The following is a 27,339-nucleotide window of genomic DNA, read 5'->3' on the forward strand; positions in this document are numbered from 1 at the left end:
GAGAAGAGTTACCAAGATGGTGAGCGTCTGCAAATCATGTCCTGTGAAGAACGGTTAAAGGATCTGAGAATGTTTAGCTTGCAAAAAAGAAGGCTGACAGGAGACTTAATAGTGGTCTACAAAAATCTGAAGGGCTGTCACCGTGCAGGGGGATCAGCCCTATTCTCATTTTCACAAGGAAAGACTAGAAGCAATAGGATGAAACTGAAAGGGAGGAGACACAAATTAAATATTAGAAAAACCTTTCTGACAGTGATGGAGGTCAATGAGTGGAACAGGTTACCATGGGAGGTGGTGAGTTCTCCTTCAATGGAAGTGTTCAAAGAAAGGCTGGACAAATATCTGTCTGAGATGACTTAGTGAAACCTGTACTGAGCAGGGGGTTTAACCAGATGACCCTGGAGGTGCCTTCTAACTCCAGCATTCTATGATTCTATGATTGTATGAGACTAAGATTTATGTATAGGATGAAAAGGAAGCGGTGGTGATTAGGAAATTACAGAAAATGTTGATGGAGGTGAAGTATCCAGGTAATAGGACGTATCCCCTGGGACTAAATTAAGCCAATGTGTTAATTTCCGGAAAGTCCACATCAATTTAAATTCCAGGAATAGCCAAGTGGTAAGCACTCAGGTATTTCTAACACTCCCGTTGAAATGAATGGAGCCTCACATGCTCAGCCAGCACTCTCTTCATTCTGACATCAGTGCAGGGGGTGAAGCGATCACACAGTGACACGCTGAGGAGGACACAGGACCCCTATTCTCCATATTGGTGGGAGTCTCAACAGTGAGACTCCTACCATTCAGCAAGTTCATATATAGGGAATAACTTGTGATCTTGGTACAATCCCTTTACGTTATTTACCCCTAGTGCCTTGTTGAGGCAATCCATTTACCATACCAAAACAATATTTCACTTAATCTCTTAGCATTGCAGTACTCGCAGATTCCTTTTTAATATGTATCTTGATTTAGCCTTCTTTTATTGATATATGACTAATGAAAGCAACAATTTAATCACATGAAACAGCCTTAATTAAAATCAACGTCTGGACTATAATTCCAGTAGGAAGTAATGCGATTATTAGATTAATATTCTTCATATGCGCCATCAGGAATCACAGTAAAGTGAGACATTCTCTATTGCCAATGATTGGTTTTTCAGAAATGGAGCCGTATTGCTTTTGTCAAGTCCAGCGGAGGAAATCAAATAGCTTTGGGGTGTATCATATTACATTAACATGGATAGGTGTAAATTGGTTTCAGCTGAGTGATCAAATGAATAATAATAATATATATATAAAAAGCCTACATTATCCTTAGCTGGGAGGATGATAAGATATAAAGGTTTTACAAACAAAGCTGCACCAATTTTAATTAGTGATTTCAAATTAGAAGGTGACAAAGAAATAAGCTACTTAGAGACATAGCTTTGAAATTCTAATCAGTCTGACTAGTCAAAGTAATCAATTAAGTATGTTAACTCGTCTGCGCTTTGATAATTGTTTAATTTGAAGCTCTTTATGCAGATGTAATAGATGGACACATTCAACGTTACAAGGGCAAAATATTTCAAGGTGTTTAAGACTAGTTTACATGATTACCCTAGTGACATCAATACAAGAACTGAAAGACTTGCAATATTGGTTTCTCCAAGGAGGGCACTGTACCCTAATTTATGTAACCAAGCATAATAAAATAAATCAATAGATAACCGAGGTTATTTTGCAGGAAGGGGGGAAGTAGGTCGTCACAGCTGATCACCTATTGTGACTGGTGGATCCTGTGTTATATACATATAGGTGTTACCTCTCCGTATAATTCTGGGGATGTAGGGTGAGATGACTACTACAAAGCTTCCTCTACAGATCAGGAAGTGACAGACTAGTATTAGGCTGTGGTCTGTGTGAAAATGCAGGATTTTAGGATTTTAAAAAAAAATAATGATTGTGATTGAAAATTTTTAAAAAATCACTAAAAATTCTTTAAATAATGTTATTTTCATAATTGGTAGAGATGAGCGAACGTACTCGGATAAGCACTACTCGTCCGAGTAATGTGCTTTATCCGAGTATCTCGCCGCTCGTCCTGAAAGATTCGGGGCGCTCCGCTGCTGACAGGTGAGTCGCAGCGGGGAACAGGGGAGAGCGGGCGGGAGAGAGGGAGAGAAAGATCTCCCCTCCGTTCCTCCCCGCTCTCCCCTGCAGCTCCCCGCTCCGCAGCGCGTCCCGAATCTTTCAGGACGAGCGGGGAGGTACTCGGATAAAGCACAAAGGGAACAATCCCCGTCCTGCTATGCCTCTATTCACTCAGCGATGATCATTCCTATGTGAAAACACAGGAGCGATTATTACTGTGAGGACTGTCCGGCGCATCTGTTCCCAATAGTTGTCCAGTGCAAAAAGGGCCCATAGGCTCCACAATCTGCTTGTGGCCCGGCCTCCATCGCTCTCTAGAGCTACATCCAATCTATCCTAATTACATTCTAGGAAAGTTTTCTTATAGGCTGCATGGGTGGCGGTCATTTTTTTTGTCAATTTTTGTTCAATTCCTTTAATTTAGAATGCTCGAATAAGGTACTTTGAGCCAATAAGCTTTGCCAGAATCCCTTAAAAGTAGTTGACCCGCCAGGCGCCTGCCTTGACCTCACCCGGCTGTGTGGAGGGGTGTCCCATGAATAGCACATCAACTAAGTATCTAGCCCATGCTATTAAAGGGATTTTTGCAATGCTTATCCACTCAAGGGAGTTGACCTGCCAAGTCCAGGGATGTAATTTTTATACTTACCTTGCCCACTGTTCCCCCAGCGTCATTGCTGAAGTCAGCTGCTGCCGTGTATTAATTGACATGCTAAGTAGTTCTCCCATTCTAAGTTTAGAATGAGAGGACTACTTAACGCACTACTCAAAGGGCCGACACCTAGGGAATGGTGGGAAATGTTAGTATAAAACATCCCTGGACTCAGCTACTTTGAGGCCCATAAGCTTAGCTGAGAAAGTCTTTTTAAAGTTTTGTTTTTGTTTTTATAGTAGACAAACTGTTTAAGGCCTCAGTGGCAGGGATACAGGATTATAGGTGCACAAAGCTAGTAAATGAGTCATATCTAGGTTTTATCTGGTTTGGATCATTTCATTCTTGAGTCCCAGAGACATTCTACAGGATTTGATGTCTGAAGACTTTTTCCTAATTTTGGGTAACAAGTGGTTAAAAACTCTGCTTATTACGGATCCTTTGAAATCTGCCTTTTTCCGTCTTGTCATTATTACTATTATAAAGCAATAATTATATTTTCTTTCACTGCAGTGTTTTGTAAATAATCGGTCCTCTAATAGCTACTAATGAAACTGGAATGCTTTCTCTAACAAGGGAGGAAGGAACATTATTACCGTTATTGTAACGAGGGTCAAATTCCCATCTGCCTTCTTATTATCTTGTTGGTTTTTGTTTTATTGGAAGAGAACCAAATGGATTTTATTATTGATTTTTGGAAACTGGCAAGGATGATAAAAGCCTGTATATGAAAGCTATCTGTGCATATGTTGTAGGCACACCAATGATCATCAATGATAAATGACACCGCCAGGCTTGATCCTAGAAGATGTATCATCTGAATATTTCCTTGGTTGTGTGTCAGATAGAGGAACTTTTTGGGCCATTCAGTTCCTTATTTTATATGTGTTGCTTTTACATTTGCTGCTGGCCTTTTATTTTATTGCTGGTAATAACTTCATATGAGACATTTGTTTCTTTACGTTGTTCTTGACTGTATTTTATGATGTTGTGTCATTGTTACAACCAGCAGAAATCCTCCTGTTGTTCAACATCTCCTGCATTGCTCAAACCTTGTTCAAATGGCTGAAAGTGAGCGATAATTGTTACACGTACTATTCGTTCACTTGTCGTTTACTGCTGGTTTTTAGTTGACATAAATAATAGTCATCAAGCCGCTCAAAAGACATTCCATTTGAATGAAAGGCATTTAGTCTTTTGAGCAGCTTGTGGACTTGAGAGGAGTAAACAATGCACTCATTGTGTTTACCTTGCATACATAATGAGTACATTGTTTACCCATGCTGGGAGAAGACAATGGAATCTGCTGGTCAGATATTCCTTCGCATAAACACACGCCCACCTGAGCAAATAAGTGGTACTGAGATTCCTTCAGCTAATGAGGAAATGGAGATAGTTAAAAGCCATTATTGTACATGTAATTTTGTGCAAAAATATTATCAGTTCATTCAATTGTGGGGCTATTTTAGCAATAATTGTTGCATGTAAAAGGGTATTAAGAGTTGATCCATTAGAGTGGGTCAGCTGACCACACTGCTGCCCAGGATTGTTTTGAGAAGAGTTTTTGATTGGCTAGCTTCTCTTTAAATACTGCTGGATTCTGCACTTTCACTTTGGAGCGCTCTGGCTCCATTAGACATTTTTGGCTCCTTCTAGCAGCTGTTAATGGCCTTATATAGAGGTATATAAGCACTATATGGAGCTATATGGGCCTGCCTTCAGCAGACAGAAAGAGCTAAAAATGACCACAAAGCAAAAGCTCTGAAGTGAAAGTGCAGTTACTCTTTAAATCCAATATTCCTTATATGCTTCTAGTATTTTGTTCCTAGTCTAACTTTATTTCTTTTCAGTGTAGGTGTATTCCTGTAGTTACTTCTACTATAGTCCCTGCTTCTTGGCCTTGTACTTGGTTGTTCAGCTTTTTCTAAAGATAGGCTGAAAAAGAGATAATAAGATGAGGAAATTATAAAAATACTCACCCATAGGCCTCATTCACATGAGTGTTCTTATGCTGTATTTTGCCATGATAAAACGTTGGTGGAAAATAGCTACCAGGTGAGGCACTGAATTCCAATGCATTTATTCACATGGGCGATTTTCAGGCATGATATTTAATCAAAATGTGATATCGGCAACCATTTTCATGCTGCATCAAAACATAGGTCAACTCAAGACCTATCTTTTGACGAAAAATGCTGGAAGCTCTCATAGACTCCTGTCGGAGCTGAAAAAAAATGGAGGGGGAGGGAGTTTACCTCCATCCGGCACTCAGAAAGTAAGACAGCTAGCTCTATTTAAGCATTAGAAGGCATTCTAAAGATTTCTGCCGACCTACAGTATTCCGCTGCAGTGTATTTTTCAGCCAATACACCCATGTGAATGTACTGGTGCAATTTTTGGCCACAGTGCGGCTGGCATAAGGACCCATCGCCCATGTGAATGAGGCCATAGGGTGCTGCATGAACAGCCCCAACCCCATGCATATTGCTACCACATTGGTAGCTTAATCAGGGAGTCCTGCCTTCTCCTTTATGGTTTAGTATGTGACATTGCCTACCTATAGCCTTTTATGGCAGTAGGATTCTTTATTATTGAAATATATTTCTCATACTGGGGAGAGTATAGCTTGCCACATAAGGCCGCATCATTGGACCCGGTGATTGTGGGGCTCATTTGGATTTGTCTCTCTCTTCTAATGCTTTTAATCACGGGTATTTGTGTGTTTTTGTACTTGCAGGTATTTGCGTGTTTACTTTCATTCGTTTGAACAATTTTTGGAATAATAATAATTCCGTCTAGACTCACCTTTAGGCCTCTTTCATACGACCGTATGCGTTTTTACAGAAAAATTTAAAATTGCTTGAATGAAGAATTGCCGTGATCGAGTCCTGAACTTTAGCCACTATCTTTGGCCGCCTACACATGGGTGGATTTGCATTGCGAAATCCGAAGGCGGCGCCCGCCTCTGGATTCCGCAGCAAAGCCCAACCCATAGCATGCTATGGCAATACACGATTTTCTGCCTATGAGCCGAAATTGATTATGTTTTTTCGTTCGAGGAGAGAAATCACAGCATGCTGCAATTTTGTGCAGGCTACACACGGGCGGCTTCTATTGAAGTGAATGGAAGCTATCCATCCTGTGGCCATTCTGCAATCATCATTGCAGAATGGGCGCAGGAGCCGCGTCATTATCATAGCGATGGCACAGTGTCCTCTGTACTGCTCATGGACAGGTACGCTGGGGCCGCCGGCTGGGCACTGGGTCAAACTCCACTGCGAGATCCCATATGCAGGGTCCTACCCAGCCATGTGCAGGCAACCTTTGCCGGAAGCCCGTTTTTACTCTGCAGGAATATGCTCCTCTGCACTGATGCATTTGAAACTATTGATGGGCAGCGTATATCAGCCGTCCATGAAAATGCGGCCAATATACGCTCGTGTGGAAGAACCCTAACAGGCACTTCACTCTCACAGCCTGCAGCTGTGGTCCGGCAGCAGTGCAGAGTCTTTGACCGCTGACCTCTTCCCTGTCGTGTCTGTGTGTGCCATCCTGTATGCTAAGTGGATGCCGAGGGGAGAGGTCAGCATTTACAGGCTCAGCAGCAGCTGGGTTAGTGGAATGTCTGTAGGAATGCTGGCCGACCAGGGGTCAATTATTACAGAGGCTGATGTGGGGGGTCACTATTACTACTATTGGGGTTATTGTTACTACCAGGGGAACAATTACTACTGTGGCGGTCACTGTTACTACGAGGGCCACTATAAGGGCCACTGTTGCTACTGGGAACACTATGGGGGTCACTGTTACTACTGGAATCACAATAGGGGTCACTATCATCAGTGGGGCCACTAAGGGGATCACTATTACTACTGGGGTCACTATGAGGGGTCACTATCACTACTGAGACGACAGTGGGGGACCATATCACTACTAGAGCCACTATGGGGATTACTCTAATTATTGGAGTCACTTCGATTACTGGAGTCCCTTACTACTGTGATCACTATTATTACTGGGCTCACTATGGGGGTCACTATCACTACTGGGTCCACTAGTGACCCCCATAGTGGTCCCATGGGGCTACTATGAGGGTCACTCTTATTACTAGAGTCACTTACTACTGGGCCACTATTATGACTTGGGTCACTATGGAGGTCACTGTTACTACTGTGGCTATTATGGGGTTACTGTCACTACTGGGGCCACTATGTGGGTCTCTTACGACTGGGGCCACTAGGGGCCCTATTACTTCTGGGGTCACTATAACTATTGCGGATACTATGGGGGTCACTATTACTATACTGTCTTACAATTACAATTGGCTCTTTGAAAGCACCCATAAGGCTGATGTGGCCCTTGGTAAAAATGAGTTTGATGCCCCTGATCTAAACAGTTAGCTAGAGGGGGCTCCCTTCGATGCCCCATTGAAACCTTTTTCAGTCTGATCTCAGAGCACTGATGGGCTAGCATTATATCTTGTAGCCTAGTGAAGGCTCTCAGGACTTCTATGCATGGATAACTATGAAGTTTTGCTTGTGGCAAGGCTTCATTGACAACATTAAAAATCATTATATATTGAAGTATTGCAGTATATAGTACAAGTAATCAAGTGACCGCAGGTTCAAGTCTCCATTGGGAACTAAATATAACTGTACAAAAATGTTTAATAAAGTTTTTCTTTTTATCAGTAAAATAAAAAATATTAAAAGAGACAAAAATATCCCATTGGTCTCACAAAAATATTTAAACAATTAAAAAAAACACATTTAGTAACAACGTGTTTGTAAAAGTCAGAACCATTAAAATACCGCAATATTTATCCCGCAAGGTAAACCGTGTAAAAAAAAGTACAGACTAACAAATTTGCAGGTTTTTTTTTTTTGTTATCCCAGCTGTCCAAAAAAATTAAAGAGAAAGACTGATCAAAAAGATATTAGTACCCCAAAGTGAGCCCTAACGCAGGTGTGAACTGACCCTTACTGTATCATGAATACTCTAAAAACGACCGCCTCACACACACACAAGCATACAAAATTAGTATAACAACTTTTCAAAACATTATATGGTACAATAAGTGGTAACATAAAAAAATATAACTTGACCCACAAAAAACAAGCCCTCATACAGCTATGTTGATGGAAAAATTAAAAAACTACCGTATATTCCGGCGTATAAGATGACCTTTTAACCCCGAAAAATCTGCTCTGTAGTCGGGGGTCGTCTTATACAACAGGTATGCAAAAAAAAAAGTGTCAAAAAAAAAAAGCAGTACTCACCTCCACCGGCGCTGCTGCAGGCTGTTGCTCCCTCCTCGTCCCCGACAGAGCATTGCTTTCTGGATGCGGGGCTTGAAATCCCCGCCTCCAGAAAGCTAATGCTGTGATTGGCTAACTCAGGCAGCGTCAGCCAATCACAGCCATTCAACATTGTCTTTTAGAAGACAAGGATAAAAAAAAATGAAGAAAAGCAACACAAAAATCTCTGGTCTTGAAGGAGTTAAAGCACATATGTTGGAGCTGCTTTATTCAACTAAATGTCTGGCAGTATTGGACTTTACCCGATCAAATCAGCCATCAATATTAAAGTCCTGGAAAACCCTATTAACTCAGACCTATAATTTATGGGAAAGAAGCCATAAGGTTACTTTCGAACATAAATAAAATAAACTGGTGAGAGGGAAAACAACAACAAAAATATAATGTATTTCCATGACACAATGCCGCATAAATTATTTCTTCTGGTTATGTGGATATTCTTGTTAAATTGGACATTTTGGATTCACAGGTATGTACACTAGAGTAATATGAAAAAAAACCATGATTGACAAGCCATTCTTCACCTCTGTAAATATTAGATGAGCGTTGTTTAGAGTAACTTAAAATGGAGACTTTAAAAGCCTTAAGAAACCACCGGAAAGTCTCTTGGGCTTATCTTTTGAATTATGGATACCTTCGAGGAAAAGAACAAGGACAGTCAGTTTTTTTTGAGGAAGTAGATCAATATTTATTTACAACATTGATAGTTCTAAAAGGTGTTTGATGCATCTGTAAGTTGAACCTCAGCACATCTCCACAAAGATACTTTAGAGAGAATCAGCCTACAAGTGACAGAACAATCTAGTACAATAAATGTACTTTGAAATATATTGGCCTAGATTCTTTAAAGGGTGTCAGAGTTTAGTGCTCATATAATTCGTCCAGTCAGGCAAAATAAATGTATACCTCAGCACCCCGAGAGTTCAAAGAACGTGTTAAATATTTATTTATTCATTTAAAGCTGTAGAGTTACTATTGACAGGTAGCAGGAAGGTGCACCAAAGCAGAACTCAGACTTAAGATTTCCTTTTTTAAATTAATTTCTTCAGAGACCAAGAAAAATATTAAAAATCCACTTTTTTCATAAATATTCAAAAGTGAAAGATGACCAGTAAAAGATTCCAATGCATTTGTTCAGATGGGCGCTTTTCTGGCACGTTAAAGATAGCACATACGCTGCGGATTCCAGATGGCCGCTTTTACCCACAGCCCTATCTTTTGGCTTAGATCAGCCAGCAGCTTCCATAGAAGACTATGGGAGCTGCTGGCAAAGGGAGGGGGAGGGAGGGACTCATGCTGACAAATTCCCTCCCTCCACCTCCCCTTGCCGGCACTTCTTATAGGCTTCTATGGGAGCTTCCATTGCCACAATCAGCCAACAAAGGGAGAGGGAGCAATGCTAAACTCTCTCTCCCTGGATGATAGAATTCTGGCTGCAGTGTATACACACACCACCCAGCCGTCTGAATGGGTGAGAAAACGTGAGACTTAGCAGCAACTTGCGATTTTCAGCCATGAATATGGCGGCCTGAAAATAACCCCACCCATGTGAAAGAGGCCTCAGTCGTAACAGAGGTGAACTACCAATACACTGTTTAGGCCCCCTGTCCACGGGTGTTGCAAAGTCCCGTGGCAGATCTCCACCATGGGAGCCGCCTCCCAGGAGCAGAAGCCGCACACGAATCTCCGCCGGTCAGCCTAATCTTCCTTGCCAAAGTAGCTTGTCTTTCAGTTAATTTCTACATTTCTGATGGTCTAGGGCACTAGTCCCTAACACGTGGCTCTGGAGCCCCATGTGGCTTACTACCCTCTGCTTTGTGGCTTTCTACAGTTATGGACAAGTGTGTTGGTTATGGTATCACATTCACACAATATTGCAGACACATCCTAGACCACGAACAGTGCCAATTTTGATGGTTTAGTATTTCATACTGGAACATCTCCAAGTGCTTGCATTGTTGTGATCTATGTCTGCACATTTTAGGACGTTGAGGCAAGTTATGAAGTTATGCTTATCCACAGAATAGGGGCTAACTTTATGATTGGTGGGGATCCAACCAATCATTCATTCAACTAGTCAGTCCCCAAGTGAATGGAGGTCGTATAGGTGCACTGTTAATTCATTCAGAGATTGCTCAAGCGCTGGAACTCAGTAATGTCTGGCACTGTCATCGAAGTGAATGGAGCAGTGGTACACCTGTGTGATCTCCACTCTATTACCACAGGAACCAATCTGGCACCGTTCTCAGGATTGATGGGGATGCTAGGGGTCGGACCCCTTGAATCTTAAAGTTTTACCCTATACTGTGGCTAGGAGATAACTTTATAGCTTGGCACTATGCCCAACACTCAAAGATGAATACGGCTCACAAAGCTCAAAAGAATGGGGATTTCTGGTCTCGGACAATAAAGGGAATGAGTATTGGTTTAACTACACAGCCATGCCAAATGTATATATATATTCATGCCATATTTTAGGAATTTGTGCACAGCTAGTAAACTTGTTGCCATTTTGAATGGCACAAACTTGTTGGCACAAGGATATTTTGTATACCTGTGTCCTTGCGAAGTAAACTCTCTAACTTTATGATTTCTTGCAATTATGTGTTATTTGTTGAAATCTCCTAAATGCCATTATTTTAAGAAATTTGTGCACAGCTAGTAAATTGTTGCCATTTTGAATGGCACAAACATGTTGGCACAAGGATATTTTGTATACCTGTGTCCTTGCGAAGTAAACACTCTAAATTTATGATTGCTGGCAATTATGTTATTTGTTGAAACCTCCTAAATGAAACTAAGTTCATGCAACGGATTCTACAGAGAGAACATCTTTTAATGTCAGTGCCATCAGCAGGTGCCGCATGAATATCATAAAATGTCATCTGCTGTCACTGTTTGGCTATGTGACTTTTGTCCATCTAACTCGTCTGGTGTCAACTGTCTCCATTTCTAGGCTTAAAGCCACATATGATAGCAGAGGGAAAAATAATAGCAAAAAGGATCTGACTGAGTACTGTTTGCTGGCACTTCATCATATAATAAAAAGGACAGCTGGTTGAGCCCACCAGAGGAAATGATTCTGATGGCCCGTCCTATACTTTTACAGAACATGTTCATGTCCAACTTTATTTGTATAGTGAACTCCATCATCATTTCATATTCAAATCACACAATCAGCAAGGTTTGTGGGTTTTTAGATTGATTTTTTTAAATAAAAAATGTGAAGATAATAGTAAGCTTATGTTTCCTCTTTACAAATTGGGCATGATAGATCATCAACACAGACTAGGGAAAAAAGAAGAACCGCAAATATTATATGTGTCATAATTGTCGTAAATTCTATTTTATTGTATGTAGTCAGATCCCAGGTTTGCAGCTAACTTCAGTGGTCAGTTTTGGCTCAATGTGATATCTTTTCTGCTATCGTTCTGAATTTACATTTGTTACCATCTCTCCCTTTGCTTTCCTATTGATTTACCAGTAGTGATACACTTATGTTCTGATTTCAGCTCAATCTGTTGCAGAACTAAATGAGCTATTAAGCACAACTCTATAGATATGATAAAGTCTCCTACAGCTTTATTATATTATTTATTACAGCAGTAGGAAATCCCAAGTGGATATTCTATGTTGACTTCGGTGTATACTAGGGGACTGAATTTCCTAAAATAGTTATTTTTTTTAACAAAATTCTATATCAACAAAAAATGGAAATGAAGAATATAAGATTTTCTTAAAGGTACAGTATAGGCTAACAATTTGTGCTTGGTCCTGATCAGCTCAGTATAGTATATACCTGTACAATGAATAGCCACATCATTAAGAGACACTCATCTAGTAACGTACTGGACTTCTGGTCTTCAAAACCACAACAGTCTGTTGTAGCATTCACCCACAGATATCATAGGTCCCAGAGTGTTCCAAGTCTGAACTCTTGACATATGACAGGAACGTCTCATTGATTTGTGATGTTGTGTTAAATTCTGACCTTCCCATATCAGCATGGTGCTACAGAAATTTAGATTCATCTAACCAGGCAATATTTTTCTCACTGCTCAGTGATCCAATTTTGGCTCACAGACGTCTTACATTTCTGTTTCCCTTAGACAGCAATGGCACTGGTCAGGGGCATAGCTAAAGGCTCATGGGCCCAGGTGCAAACGTTTATCCAACTTCTCTTAGCCCATTAACGCAGAGGCGTAACTTGAAGCTTCTGGGCCCCAATGCAAACCCTCTAACAGGGTCCCCAACTATAATGCATTATTCATAGTACTGGGCTCCCTATATAGAGAAGAAACCTTATGGGTCGCCGAAGTCTCCTGGGCCCGGGTGCAACCGCATCCCCTGCATCCTCTATAGTTTTGCCAGTTGCACTGGTCATCTGATGTTATACCCCATCACTAAGGAATGACACCATGTCAGAGCGCATATATATATATATATAATATTTCTTCAGATCTATACCATTAAACATGAGGAGGAACCCTAAGTGGGTTTGAAAGCGAACATGTTTTTTTTTGTTGGCAATCGAAAGGTATCCTATCCACTTTGTTTCACTTTTTACCTAATGGAGGATACCAGAATGTATCACACACAGATGGAACTAAAACATCTTCTGAAGAAATTGGCACAACTGGACAGTGACATTTTTTTTCAACCAGATGCAAGAAGGAACACTTATTTCCCAGAGGACTTTGCCTATGGTATCCCATTCTGCATAACTATAATGCCCATTATGCACAACGAATATGCTACAGGACTTTTGAGAGACTGCAGAACCACCTTATTCATGTCTTCTACAGCACCAAGAAAAAGGCCTTTCATAGAGATACAAACTTTAATGAATACACTTACAGAGGACTTGAAACAGAAAATGCAACATTGAAGCGGTATTATACAATATTACGGTTTTTCCTAAAAATAATAAGGCAAAAAATATCTAAAGTCTTCGACTAAAAGCAGGGCTGTAGCCAAAACACTGATCAAGAACATTTTGAGTCTGGCAGGATAAAACAGAACCCCCAACAGGACACAGACACAGGTAGGATCAGCTGTGTTATCAACCTGTCATCTCACAAACCCACTAATGCAGAGCTCAGAGTACTTTCCAGGAGCTTACATTCTGTCCTGCTAAACCGCTTGATAAAACACAACTCCGCAGTGACATGCAAGAATATTTTAGAAAACTAAAGGCCCTTTTACATAAGACGATTATTGTTCAAAATCCTGCGTGAGTGCGGAGTTTTTAACGACCAGAAAGATAATCATCCCATGTAAAAGGGCCTTAAAGGGGTTGTCCCGCGGCAAAACACAAAATTTTCTTTTGTATATTACAAAGTGCATTAATATGGCCATACAGAAGTGTTTAACCCCACTTGCTTTCGCGGGACAACCCCTTTAAGACTGGAAGAGTTCCTCCATGACAAAACGGAAACAAGACTTTCAAGAAGAAATCTGATTGGGCACACCCACATGGTCGCAATCCTCCTTTTGACAAATATATAGATTCTTTTAGACATAAGATAAGCAGAAAAAGAAAGTATTTAATATCCATATGCTGGAAAGAAGGGTCATTTATGCACTCAAAAACAGCAAGTAGATCACCATTACGCCTGCAGATAAGGGTGGTGCTATAGTCCTCATGAATTGGGAGAAGGTGTCCTCAAACCACTTGTGAGAAATATAACCAGCTACTTGGAGGATACCATTAACCTACTAAATAAACTGTCAATCATAGCTCCCCCCCCACCCCCCAGATGGACTGACCACCTAAGATGTACATCTTTAGGTCAATGGTATTGCCTCTGGTGGGACCTTTAAGGGGGAGCAGGTGGAAGCGCGCGTCGGCGAGAAGATCCCTGAGGTCTTTGGGGCTTGGTTGGTGAGGGATTCTCTGGTAGCAAAATGTTCCATTTTGATAAAATGTTGATACTCTCCTCCGGGGATGAGAGGATATGCATGGCGTTATCCTTATGAATAATAATTTTGGCGGGGAAGCCCCATTTGTATGGGATTTTGGCGGCTCTCAGAGATGCAGTAGCTTGGTGAAAGGCCTTTCTAGCTTGTATTGTATTTTGTGATAGATCGGTAAAAAGCCCTACACCGGCATACGGAGGTGGTAAGGGGCCGTGATTCCTTGATGCTGCCATTAGTGCTTCTTAGATATGAAAGAAATGAAGTCTTGCTATTACGTCACGTGGAACCGAGTCTGGCAAGAAACTTGGCTTCACTATTCTGTGAGCCCGGTCGATGATGCAATCTTGTTCTGAGGCATTTGGGAGGAGATTTTTGATTAATTTGGTCAGATGGTTTTTTAGGTCGGCTTGAGGGACGCTTTCTGGGATGCCTCTGAACTTGACATTGTTTCTCCTGCTCCTGTCCTCTAAATCAGTAAGCTTGTTTTTAATAGCTTCAACCTCGTCCTCGAGAGAGTAATGAGCATCCATTAATTTATTATGGGATGCGGTTACTTCTCCCATCTTGTTTTCTAAATGGTCAGTCCGGGATTCTAACTCGTGTATAGATGAGTTGATAGAAGCTGACATGGCTTTGATATCTTTATGGAGTGAACCATGCAATGCAATTATCATGTTTTTGATAAAGTCTTCGGTTGCAGGAAGACTTGAAGATGGGATGCTGTTTAATAAATCATCTTCTGTCTCCCCCTCACGCTGGAATGAACTGACAGGAGGGGAGAGACGAGGCCGCTGTTTTTCAGGGCCTACAGAGGGGGTGGATAGAGAAGAGGGAGAGCGGGAGCTATTTGGCGCCATTTTAGTGTATGCAGTAGTGCTAGTGTCAAGCCTCTCGGCTAAGTCACTCACCCGGCGTCTGGATGAGATCAACGGCAGCTCCTCTTCTAGCAGCTCCGAGCCGCCGGCACGTCCCGCTCCTGTAGCTTCAGGAGAGTCCTCCAGCGCTATAAGAGAGCTTGCAGACGGAGGGGAGCCGTCTCCGCTCGGCGGTCCTGCTCTTCTTACACCTCGGGAGCCAGCCGGCGCCATTTCTGGGCTTGCTATGGCGCTGGTGAGCCTCTCGGCTGAGTTGCTCACCCGGCGTCGGGATATCAGCTGCGGCTCTCCTTCTAGCAGCTCCAAACTGCTGGCATGACCCGCCTCCGAAGCACCAGCAAAGTTCCCCGGCGCTATGAGGGAGTTTGTGGATGGAGGGGAGCCGTCTCCACTCGGCGGTCTCGCTCCTCCTGCACCGCGGGATGTAAAAAAGTCGGAGACCTTGTTCAGAGGTGTCTTTGGGTTTCTTCTCTTCGGCATCTCTCTCTGAAGATCCCCTTAGGTGTCGCTGGAGCTTTTTTGTGCAGCTGGAGTCGCTTTTAGTAGCTAAACTATCTGGGTTAGAACGGAGCTCAAGACACTGCGACTGTCTCGGACTGCATCCAAACCACGCCCCCCCAATGGTATTGCCTCTGAATCTGTGTTACAACTTACAAGATTCAACCTCACACACAACTATTTCTCCTCTGGCAATGAGATATACCTTCAACTCACTGTAACTACCATGGGCAGTACAATGACACCACACTATGCCCACACGAAACAGAGTAGACATCACATACATTCACTGTTATTTCTATAGTACTATCATATTTCCTAAGATATTACATACCATATTTTCCAGCATATAAGATGACATTTTAACCCAGGAAAATCTTGTCCAAAGTCGGGGGTTGTCTTATACGCCGGGAATAAGCTGTAGAAAAAAAATCAATACTCACCTTCCGCGGCGTTCTGCGATGATTTGTTACGCTGCTGCAGGCTGTCGCTCCCTCCTCCATGCCGACAGAGCATTGCTTTCTGAATGCGGGGCTTGAATCCTTGAATGCCCCGCCTCCAGTAAGCTAATGTTCTGATAGGCTAACTCAGCGTGGCGTCAGTCAATGAAAGCCAACACTGGGTTAACCAATCACAGCCATTTAATGACATCATTAAATGGCTGTGATTGGCTTTATTTGGCTGACACTGCACTGAGTTAGCCAATCAGAGCATTAGCTTTCTTGAGGCGGGGCATTCAAGCCCCGTATCCAGAAAGCAATGCTCTGTCAGCATGAAGGAGGGAGCGACAGCCAGCAGCAGCGCTGCTGGAGGTGAGTATTGATTTATTTTATTTTCTACAGCATATTCCCCGGCGTATAAGACAAAAGTAGGGGGTCGTCTTATACACCAAGTCGTCTTATATGCCAGAAAATACGGTAGATATTATCCACTGACTCTCTAATTTCCCTTTGTGAGCAATCACATATTAAGGCCTATTTCATATAAACTTAGTGCAACCTAAGTTTTAGGATCTGTTTTATGGCTTTAAGGGTCTCTGTTATTCCAGAGTTTCATTTGGTTATAACTTCAGTTATGTAGAACTGTGGGATGGTTGTGGTTATAGGATAGGTGCAAAAATGTTCTATGAGAAGATAAATAGTTACACATCCAATAGGCCCACAAATCACCTTCAAATGATCTTTGCATTAAAAGGAATACAAAGTTGCTTTTTGCACACAATTGTATTCAATACTGCAGGTGCAGAAATGCAGGGCCCCGTTCTTTTACATTGTTTATGACTATAATGGTCCAGGCATCAATTCATTCTTAGAACAATGTAAGCGTTGTAATTTATGATGCAAACATCTTGCCCAATAAAAGAAAAAAAATCAATATTCTTTGTTAGAATGCATGCAAATTAGTGTGGGGGTTGTAAATATAGATTTATGAAAGCAAAATAAATCTTTTCAACCAAATGTGCAAGAAATAGAGTTTTAGATTCAAAATATGTTTGCTATTGTCTAATGATAAAGTACTAGACTACTTACAGCTAAACTCCATACGGTTTGGGTTTTTTTTGCATTGTAAAAACACATCCAATGCATAATGAAAAATTGTATAACAAAAAAAAAAGCTTCCACACAAGTCAAAGAAGCGGATGGAGATTTTGTTTTGTTAAAAGTGAGGTCAACTTTACAGCTATAGCATATAACACTTTGGAGAACCCACCAATGGAGATCAAAAGCACCATAGACATAGACATAAACAACAGCCCACATTCATTTGGGGGCAGTTTTTCATGTTTTTTTTTTTTTTACAAAATACAAGAATGGATACAAAAAGAGGTGGTGTTAACTTACTTTTTCCTTTATATTTTCTATTCTCTTAGGATTTACTCTTGGCTTTAGCTAAAAACCCTGCACCAACAATTGCCACAAACCTCCATGTGTGATTCTAGTGTAAGACTAGCCATTGTGTTTTGCTTGCGCATAATGCACGCTTCTAAAAAAAAACAATGGGTTCTTATAGAAGCGTTCATATGCGAGGAATTACCGTCACAAAATGCAGCAGACCTAAAAAAATAGAACATGTTCTATCTTTGGTGCGTGTTTTGCAGGAGTTTCCATTGACTCCTATGGGAGCAGGAGTTATTGGAAACTTCTGCACTAGCAATAGACTCCCTGTTGCTTACAGCAGGGCATTGAAAAGGTACTTCTGGCCAGAAGCACCTTTTAAATGTCCCGCTGTTAACTCCTTAGTTCCGTTAATCCCTGCAGGGAGTCCCCTCATCACTGAACACTGTGACAGCGCCATCACAGTGCTCAGTAATGAGGGGACTCCCCATGGAGATGAAAGAATCCCCTGCCACTGCTGTCACAGCTGTGATCTTCTCCCATTGCTTTCAATAGGACAGGCGCTGCTGCCACCCCACGGAAAGCAATGGGATGAAGGCAACCCCCGCAAAGATTTTTGGGGAAGGGCTTATTAAGCCATACCCCAAAAATAAGCCCAGATGCATGAAAAAATAATTTTAAAAAAATGCATCACTTAAAAGCGCTGTCTGGCTCTAGCGCTTGTTCTTTCCCTGGCACTGTTCTTCATTTTTTCTGGCCTGGCCCCACCTTCTGGAAGCGCTACCTCTGATTGACTGAGAGCAGGGACCAATCACAGTCATTCAATCATATTGCTGCGCATATGAAACTTTGCCCGTTCACGCGTTTTTAGCTTATGCGAACAGCGCATTTTTTTTGCACACATAGGCACGCAAAACAACGCACTCGTCTGACCTCAGCCTTAGGCACATATTTCTTAATATATTTGCTACATTTTGAACTGTCTAAAAGTCAAAAATCCCATTTTATCCTGTACTGTACACATTACGTTTTGTAAAAAACGTGTGCCATTTTTAGGCCTTCTTAACAAATATGACAAAAAATATGTATGCCTGAATATCACACACATTTTAGTCCATGACATTTAAATTTGACAAGTAAAGCCTCAAATACAGGGTGGGTGATAGAAAAGTAGTCTGCCTCCAACAGTACTGTGACAGGAAGGATGAGCAAGTACATGGTGTTTCCAAATTGTTAAAGTTGATTTATCTACATGTTACAACATATGTTGGAAGTGGTCCCTGTTCACTTCCATGCACTTCTGGGTACGTCACAACATGTTGGCTGATACTGCCTGCAGCTCTTCAACAGTGATGCTGTGGATAGTGTTTCTGATGTTTTATTTGAATTCATCCAGGGTATGTGGATTATAGGCGTTCACTGTCTGCTTTAAATTTCCCAACAGATAAAAATCCCATGTAGATTAGTCCAGGAAACACAGTGGCCATAACCCCTTGGACACAGTTCGCTCTTTAATAAATAGTTCATAAACCCATGCCAGTGAGTCAGAAGAGGTGTAGAATATATTATTGTCCCATCTTGTTGGAAAAAGTAGTACATTTTTTCCTCTGGTATTAGTTGCGCATAAAAGTGTTCAAACATATCCAGATTCACAGCGTGGTATCCTACTTTCCCTGGTTTCATTTGAAGGCTCAGGCCTAAAACGAGGTGGCTTTTGAAGATCGGAAACCAAATTTCCCCAAGTCATTCTAATTAGACTATATAGTCTGGTATCCTACTATCCTGAATCATTTAGCTGCTCAGGCCCAAAAGAGAGGTATCTGTTAGGCCTCAGTCAGACGGACGTTTTTTCGCGCGATTTGCGCATGCGTATGCGTCCGGTGATTTTATAGAACCATTGCTGTGCAATGGTATCGGACACATGAGCGCTTTTTATGCGCTCGTCCGATAAATTATAAAACAGAGATCGCAGATCGCACCTATCTGCGATCTGCGATTCCTGTTCTCTTCTCTATATGCGCTTAATGGGGCCGGCAGCAGCAGCGCCGACCCCATTGAGAACATATACTAGACAAATCATTCTCCTCTGCCACAGCTGTAACATGAATAGGTGAGTGAGTGCTGCCTCTGATTGGTTCAGCGCAGGGACCAATCAGGGGCAGCTCTCAGCTGAATGACATGCACTGAGCCAATCAGAGGCAGCACTCACTCACCCATTCGTGATTTCATGAATGGGTGTGAGTGAGAGCTGCCTCTGATTGGTGAGGCTGTGACCAATCAGAGGCAGCTCATTCAGCAGGCGGGGATTTTAAAGCCTCGGCTGCTGAATACTACTCAGAGCAGTTCAGGAGAACTGCCGGCGGCCGCGGCTGAACTCTGTCTGCCGGGACCAGGTGAGTATATATATATTTTTTATTTTTACACATTTCTGGATGAATTTCCGGGAAGGGCTTATATTTTTAAGCCCTTCCCAAAAATTCATCGTGAGATCGCCCGCAGCCCATTGCTTTCAATGGAGCCGGCTGTATAGCCGGCTCCATTGAATTCAATGCGCTGGACAGCTCCGGCCCGTTTCTAATGAAACGCGGCTAGGAGCAGTTTTTTCGGGCGATTTTTCGGCCCCGGTCACGCGATTTGTGGATGCACATCCGTCATGCGATCCGCAAATCGCGGGAAAAAATGCCCGTGTGACTAAGGCCTTAGTATTAGGACATGTCTGATAGCATATAATGGATGGACTCATATGCTTTGATCCAAATATGTGCTAAGAACCTTTCATTTTTATGTTGTTAGTATATATAAGTCTTATGCATTTTATTCAGATATTAAATGTGTATGAGTGCGGTTACCATGTGTGTCTGCTTGTCAGGTATTTGTGAAAGTTTGAATTGGTCAATTACAAGGGCTTTTTGCTTTCTTTTTTTAATAGTGATATTTTTATAGACTGGAAAGACATCTTGAGATATACAGATGTATAATGTGGCTCTCAAAAATTCTATAGCCCGAAACTCTTCTAGAATCAAGAGAAAAAAATACAATGCCTTATACATGCAGAATATGGTGGAACATGGTATACCTATGTGAGCAGTGTGGTGGTTCAGTGGTTAACTCTGGTGCCTTGCAGCACTGGGGTCCAGATTTCAAATACAACCAATTTCTATGTTCTCACTGTAATTGCATGGTTTTTATCCCATATTTTAAAAATATACAAATAAGCAAATATGGATTGTGGACCAGTGTAACTGAAGATGATCTGTGTCCAGCACTGCTGAATATGTATGAACTATATAAATAAATACAATTAATAAATATCCATAATATCAAACTACAAGGAAAGCTGCACACACATGTGACTTTGCTTACACGTATGAGGTTTTAGGCTAGGTTTACACCAACCTATATTCCATATGTATCCAAAATCTATGGAAAGGGTACAGACATTTGGCTTTAATGGGGTTTCCATCAGTCAGCTGATGAGCCAGGTACACTGTCAGTGCAGCAGGCTGGACATTCTCATTGGAGTCGGAAGCAGAAGTGCCATAGCCGGCTTCTCTCGCATTAAAATTAACAGAAGCGGAAGTCGGCTTTTACACTTCTGGCACTTTCACCTCTAACACTGGGTTGGACACGGTAGTAATAGGAGGTTACAGCTTCCATTGATGTCATTTTCATTCCCGACCCCCCACTACAACCTGAGGCCCTGCTGTACCGACAGTGGGCCAGGCAATCAGCTGAGGTTTGGTAGGTCATCAATATTGTTTGCCTCGAAAACCCCTTTAACTTTTATTTAACTAAATTTTTTTATTTACAGGAAAATGTAGAAGTGTAGTAGACTACATGTACCAATACAAAAGAAACCTGCAAAATGGCAGACATTTCTTTTTTCATATAGGATAGATAGACATGAGAAGATAGATAGGGAAGGTGGAAGGGACTTGTGATTTGTATAGCGCCAACTTATTCTGCAGCGCTTTCAGGTAATTTATAATTTATGTATTACCCCCCCCCCCCCCCCCCAGCAAGCTGGGTACTCATTTTACCAACTTGGAAAGGATGGAAGGCTGAGTATACCCTGAGCCGGCTACCTGAACCACGCAGGGATTGAACCCACAACCTTCAGGTCATGAGCAAGGGTTTAGGACTGCATCTGCGCCACACAAAGCCATGATAGACAGATAGACAGACAGACAGACAGACAGATAGATAGATTCAATTTATGCCAATGAGTTTTAGTCACTACTCTGTTAATTCATAATCACGGGTCCATTAAAGTGCTTCAGCCACTAATGCACAAATGTTTCATATTTTATAATGCACTCCATCTTGGATAATGTTAATATGCATATCTTGATCAAATCTGCAGTGACAAGGTCACCTACTGATTGGTCCGAATAAATCTTCATATTTTAGACGCTCACTGGCAGTAAGTGAGCCCCTAGGAACATGGCAAATATTGAAAATAGGAATTTGAGCTTCCCCAATGAGTTGTTCACCTTGACATTAGTTATGTTTCCAAGCTTGTAGAAGAATGAGTAAGGCAAAAAGTTTTAACTCTTTTAATATTGAACCTCCATAAATGTATGTTTATTTGTATAGTTTGAATATTGTTTTCTGTATGACTTACCATCTTTAGTACTGTTGGATTATCACAACTCATGATGCAAGTGTAAGGTTTTCTATGGTAAAAAAAAATCCAAATGTATTTGCCACCACTTTAAGAAAAAATGACCTAGTCTGATTTTTAGGGTTAGTCCAGAGGTGTCTAATTTGTAGTGTGATTCTGTACTTTTAGTTTTGAATGTTTCTATATATTTGTATATTCAGGTTCTTATGTTAAGCATATTTTACCTAAGAATTTGTGGTGTTTTTTTATTTTCAGTGTCACATTCTATATTTAGAAAAATCCTAAAATCCTGCACTTTTCACACAGATCAGCAAGCCTAATAATAGTCTGACATTTCCTGTTCAGTGGAGAAAACTGAACAGGAATCTCATTATCATAACAGGCAGAAATATAATGAAAGATAACATCTATATATACACCAACATGCCAAAAGTCATGGAATAGCGGTATGTAAATTGATGATGAAGTGGCGTTACCTCAGGTGACGGCTTGGGAACAACCACACCAGTATACGTTGTGAGACATTGTTTTGTGAGGTTGAACACTGGCCAGTGCGCTCGTGGCAAGGCAACGTGAATTATCCAAATTTGAAAAAGGAATGATAGTGGATGCCAGGTGAATAAGAAATTCCATTTCCAAAGTTGTGTGGACATTCATCCTTCTTCAATCCATAGTGTCATGTACGTACCGAGAAAACATTATTGATAGCATTACCACCCACAGTGGACAGTGCAGTGACTGTCCACAAGTACTTAATGATCATGACTATGGCATCTGGCTAGAATTGTCCATGCGAAAAGACAAGCGGCTCTGGCAGAAATCACATTAACAAATTAAATTCCAGAGGCCCAATATGCATATCCTGCAAATCAGTGCAGCATTCTTTAGCTTTCATGGGAGCAGAAGACCCAGCAGGGTGCCTCTGTTAACACCACAATGCCAAACACAGGACCTCACTTGGGCTTGTGGGGTTGCGAACTGCACCCTTGAGGACTGGTAGCATGTGGTGTGTTATGATGAGTTACAGTACCAATTGTTTCAAGCTAATGGCAGGGTTTGTGTGTGGCACAGACTCCATGAAACCATGGATCCTACTTGTCACTAAGGTTCTGTGAAGGTTGGTGGTGGTTCCATACTAATATGGGGTGTGTTCTCATGACATGGGTTGGGTCCACTGGTCCACTTAAGTATGTCAGTGATCTGTGTCCACTACATTTCACTACTTGGTAAGAACATGCAGCCCTCCAAGGACTTCATGTACCTGCACATTGATGGGATATTCCAGCAAGATAATGCACCATGTCATCATGCCCAATTTGTCCAGGATTGGTTCAAGGAGCAATCTGGAGAGCTCCTAGGAGTGGTGTGGTCTGCACATTCATTTGACATGAGCCAATTTGAGCATTTATGGAATGTGGTGGAGAGGTCCATTCGCACTTGAGATATACCATGGAGCTGTGGGTGACTATACTGATGGCATGGATCAACATCTATCTTGTGGAATAGATGACAAGTTAAGGTGCTGCACTTCACTGAATTAAAGGAGGTGGGTCTTAAACAATATTAGTTCCTGTCCCATGACTTTTGGAGCATCAGTGTAGATAGCACATGTTTCAACATACACAATGGGTGATGGTCAGAACTCATCTCCTCCTCTCCCCAAACACGTCACATAGCATGCCTAGGACAGTTTGCCATAGAAGTCAATGGGTCCTTCTGTTCAGTGTTTTAATGGCTCATGATTTCTGCTGTAAAACATCTTTAAATGCTGCTTAATTAAGATGATTCACACCCATAGTTATGTACAGACAATAGACTGAAGAAATATACAATCAGAAAATAAAAAGAGATTAAAGCAATAGAAAATGTTTCAATATCTGGTTTTAATTGGTAAAAAATATGTGTAAATGTGAATACTGAAAACATCCCAATTTTTTATTTTATTTTCTCAAAAGCAGTGAATTGCAGAGATTAAAGTATAAGCATAAAAGTGGTAATCATAATAATTAAATTATACTTAACACTGTGTGATACAAAAACGGAGAAGACCTTTGAAAATGACCATTTTGTTCTCTGTTGGAATAAGGAGAAGCAGATCCATCTCTTGTAAGACGAGATATAGTACAAAAAATATTGAGTTTTCTACTTAGCTACAGCTTATCTTATGCTGCAGCAGCTAATAATAATTGGATTCCCTAAAAGACTGCATCAACATAGCAAAAAGGTTTGAACATGGATAGATAATAATATCCTAAATTGTTTTCAGTAGAGAATCAGCAGGTGGAGTAAATTAGCAATTACAATTATTGATCCAAACTGACACCAGCAAAAGCAAAAGCAACCGCAGCGTGCAGCCTGTTGGGGGCGCCAACTACACCAGCATGGATTTGCTTTTTGTGTGAAATAAAAGTAGAATGGATCATATCCCGCGTGATAATATTTTGCAGCAATTTGTAGCATTTTTATTGGTGGTTTAGACACGAATCACATCACGTTTTTAATGTACATTTAGCATATAAATTAAGTGTACATTACATTTTTCTTCTGCTGTTGGTATTTGAAAAAGGATGGGGAGCCAACGTGGTTTGGGTAGACTAGTTTTATAATTAGTAGGGTGCATTTACACGAACGAGTGCAATATCTGTCTGATATTCGCAAACCCCCATTTTTCGCCTATCATTCCCTATGGGAGCAAAGAGCATCGCATTGCACTCACATGTAAGCGCAATGCAATTTTTTTCTACTCCCATAAGGAAGAATGGGCAATTCTTCAACAGAATCGCCCAAAAATTTGACATGCTGCATTTCCGTATTGCTTCTGCTCGCAGTGCTGCAATAGAAGACTTGCACATGTAAATGCACACATTAACCCTTTCCAATCCACTGTCTGACCTCTGAAGACATTATGATTTAAGGCTGTACAGCTCCGATGTTGGAAGACGTCCGTCGGGGTTCTCTTACTGTATATTGCCAGCCTCTCTGCTGTCGGAGCCTATCCAACCTGTCACCTCATGCAGTACTGGCTTTAGCCAGCAGATAGCGCCGTTGTGTAAGGGCAAAAAAAGAGTAAGCCGCATTGGAGAACCAGGATACAAATTGGATTGGAAAGGGTTAAGAGCAATGGGTTATTGTACCCATGTTATTTCTGTGCATCTCGCAACATACAGAAATTGGGCAGGAAAATCACCCATGTAAATGCACCCTTAGGCCTCGGTCAAACGAGCGTGCTTTTTGCGCGCGCAAAATGAACGCTTCTAAAAAGAAGCAATGGGTTCCAATAGAAGCGTTCATATGCACGGAATTAGAGGCACAAAACGCTACACACCTAAGAATGATAGAACATGCACATCATCTGTGCGCGGCAGGCAGGAGTTTCCATTGACTCCTATGGCGGCAAGAATTATTGGAAACAACTGTGCTGTCAATAGGCTTCCCAGCAGTTTACAGCAGGACATTTAAAAGGTGCTTCTGGCCGGAAATACATTTTAAATGTCCTCCTGTAAGCAGTGGGTTATTCCTCCTGCCCCTCTGCTGGGCAATTCCCCAGCAGTGGGGGGGGGGGCAGTGGGGAACTCCCCCATCCCTCTCTGCAAGGGATTTCCCTTTTGCAGGGGAGAGAGGGCTTCCCTCAAGAGCTTGGGAGGGGGGCAGAGCTAGATGAATCACCCTTTAGCCCTGCACCCTATTTGTTTGCTCTAGGGATTTTCTGTGAAAATCCCCATAGCATCACCCACTCTTTCAAACCCCACCCACTCACTCTCTGCTATGGGAATATGCCTCGGGATTTCCCCATAGCAGGGAGATTTAGTGGAGCTATGGGGGATCTTTTCAGAGCAGGGAGAGTGAGAGGACCTATGAGGGATCTCCCCATAGTAAGAGACAGAGAGCGGAGCAATGGGGGAAATCCCAAAGCCCTGTGGGGCTTTTTCTCTTTCCTCCTGGAGCAGCTACACTTTTTCAAGCACAACAGCTCTAGTGAATGGGCAATGTTTCATGCGATGCGCATATGAAACATTGCCCGTTCGCGCATTTTCAGCACATATGAGTGGCGCATTTCTTTGTGCGTCTATAGGTGTGCAAAAAACATGCTCATCTGATCGATATCGTGCTTGCCAATGTGCGTTTTTCATGCTGTTGTTAGGCGTATTGCATTGAAATGTGCCTCGCAACACTTCTGTGAAATAGCGATTCTCAGGCGTGTATTTCACACGTCAGAGGATCGCAAGTGTTTCCCAATGGGAATGAAAATGATATCAATGGAAAACATCACATTGCAGTCGTATGCACATTTCAAGGAATGCGAGTGCCATGCAATGTTTTTAAGGTCCCATTGAAGTCAATAGGCAAGGCTTTCCAAAAGATAAAACATGATGCCATTTTTATCCTCGCAGCTTCGCTTTGAAGAAAAAAATCACTCATGTAAATAAATCCTTTCAAAATAATAGCGTTCAAGTTCATGCAAGTCTTGTGCGTCTCGCAACACACAAAACCCACGCAACATTGTCGCCCGTGTGAATAAGCCCTAAGAGTTGTTAGTATTTTCTTCTTATATAATAAAAAAAAGTTTAGTCTTAAATGAAAAATACATTTGCAAAAAAATAAAAAATCTACATAACTACAATGTTTATACGTTTTCAATATTTAGCCTCCTTGGAATAACAAAGAATATATTTTCAGCAACAAATATTTTAAAACATCATGCATTTTAACCCTTTGCAATCCAATTTTGGATTCAGGGTTTCCTAGGGGGTTTTCTCTTTCTGCCATTATACAATGGCGCCACCTACTGGCTAGAGCCAGTACTGCGGTATAGGATATGCTGGAGAGGCCCCCGACAACAGAGCGGCCAGTAATAAACAGTAAGCATACCCTGCCGGACGTCTTCAGACATCGAAGCTGTACAGCCTTCAATCAGAATGTCTTCAGACGTCAGACAGTGGATTGGAAAGGGTTAACCAAAAACAGCATCTTTTCTTTTTTTTATTACTATTTTAATTTAAAAAAAATAAAGAATGACCCATGGAATCTTTGTGGTGTTAACATCAGTAAAAAAAAATATGTATATATCTAAAAATAAACAAAATAATAAAAAAAAACATGACTAATTGTTCCTTGATATTGTTTGATTTCATCTGCCCAGAACAAACTGGTTGATGAGTATTATATAATAATCATAAACAGAGAAGAGAAATTGGGACTGTTTGCTTAACTCGCCAAAATTGTTAATTCCTATGCACAATCGGGAAAAAATGTTTCTGGGTTCATTTGATTTAAGACGTTTTTTTCACAAGCAATGACTATTGAACACATATTATTTGTGGGGCACGTGTCCAAAATAGCGGAGCAGAAATTTAAAATACCCAATGTAATATGGTATACATTTGCCCCTTCTACTGTACATGATATTTTGGAACACTGAATTATCTGCTTCTAATATTTGATTCATTAACTCTGAACACCCATTTTCATTACCCAATG

General features: G+C 41.4%; 1 protein-coding gene across 1 annotated transcript in view; it reads left to right on the plus strand.

The window, feature by feature from the left end:
- Positions 1 to 27,339, plus strand: part of CSMD3 (CUB and Sushi multiple domains 3) — a 909,686-nt gene that overhangs the window by 530,096 nt on the left and 352,251 nt on the right. The gene's annotated exons all lie outside the window — the stretch shown is intronic.

The sequence above is a fragment of the Eleutherodactylus coqui genome, chromosome 9 (assembly GCF_035609145.1).
Source record: "Eleutherodactylus coqui strain aEleCoq1 chromosome 9, aEleCoq1.hap1, whole genome shotgun sequence".
NCBI classification, from domain to species: domain Eukaryota; kingdom Metazoa; phylum Chordata; class Amphibia; order Anura; family Eleutherodactylidae; genus Eleutherodactylus; species Eleutherodactylus coqui.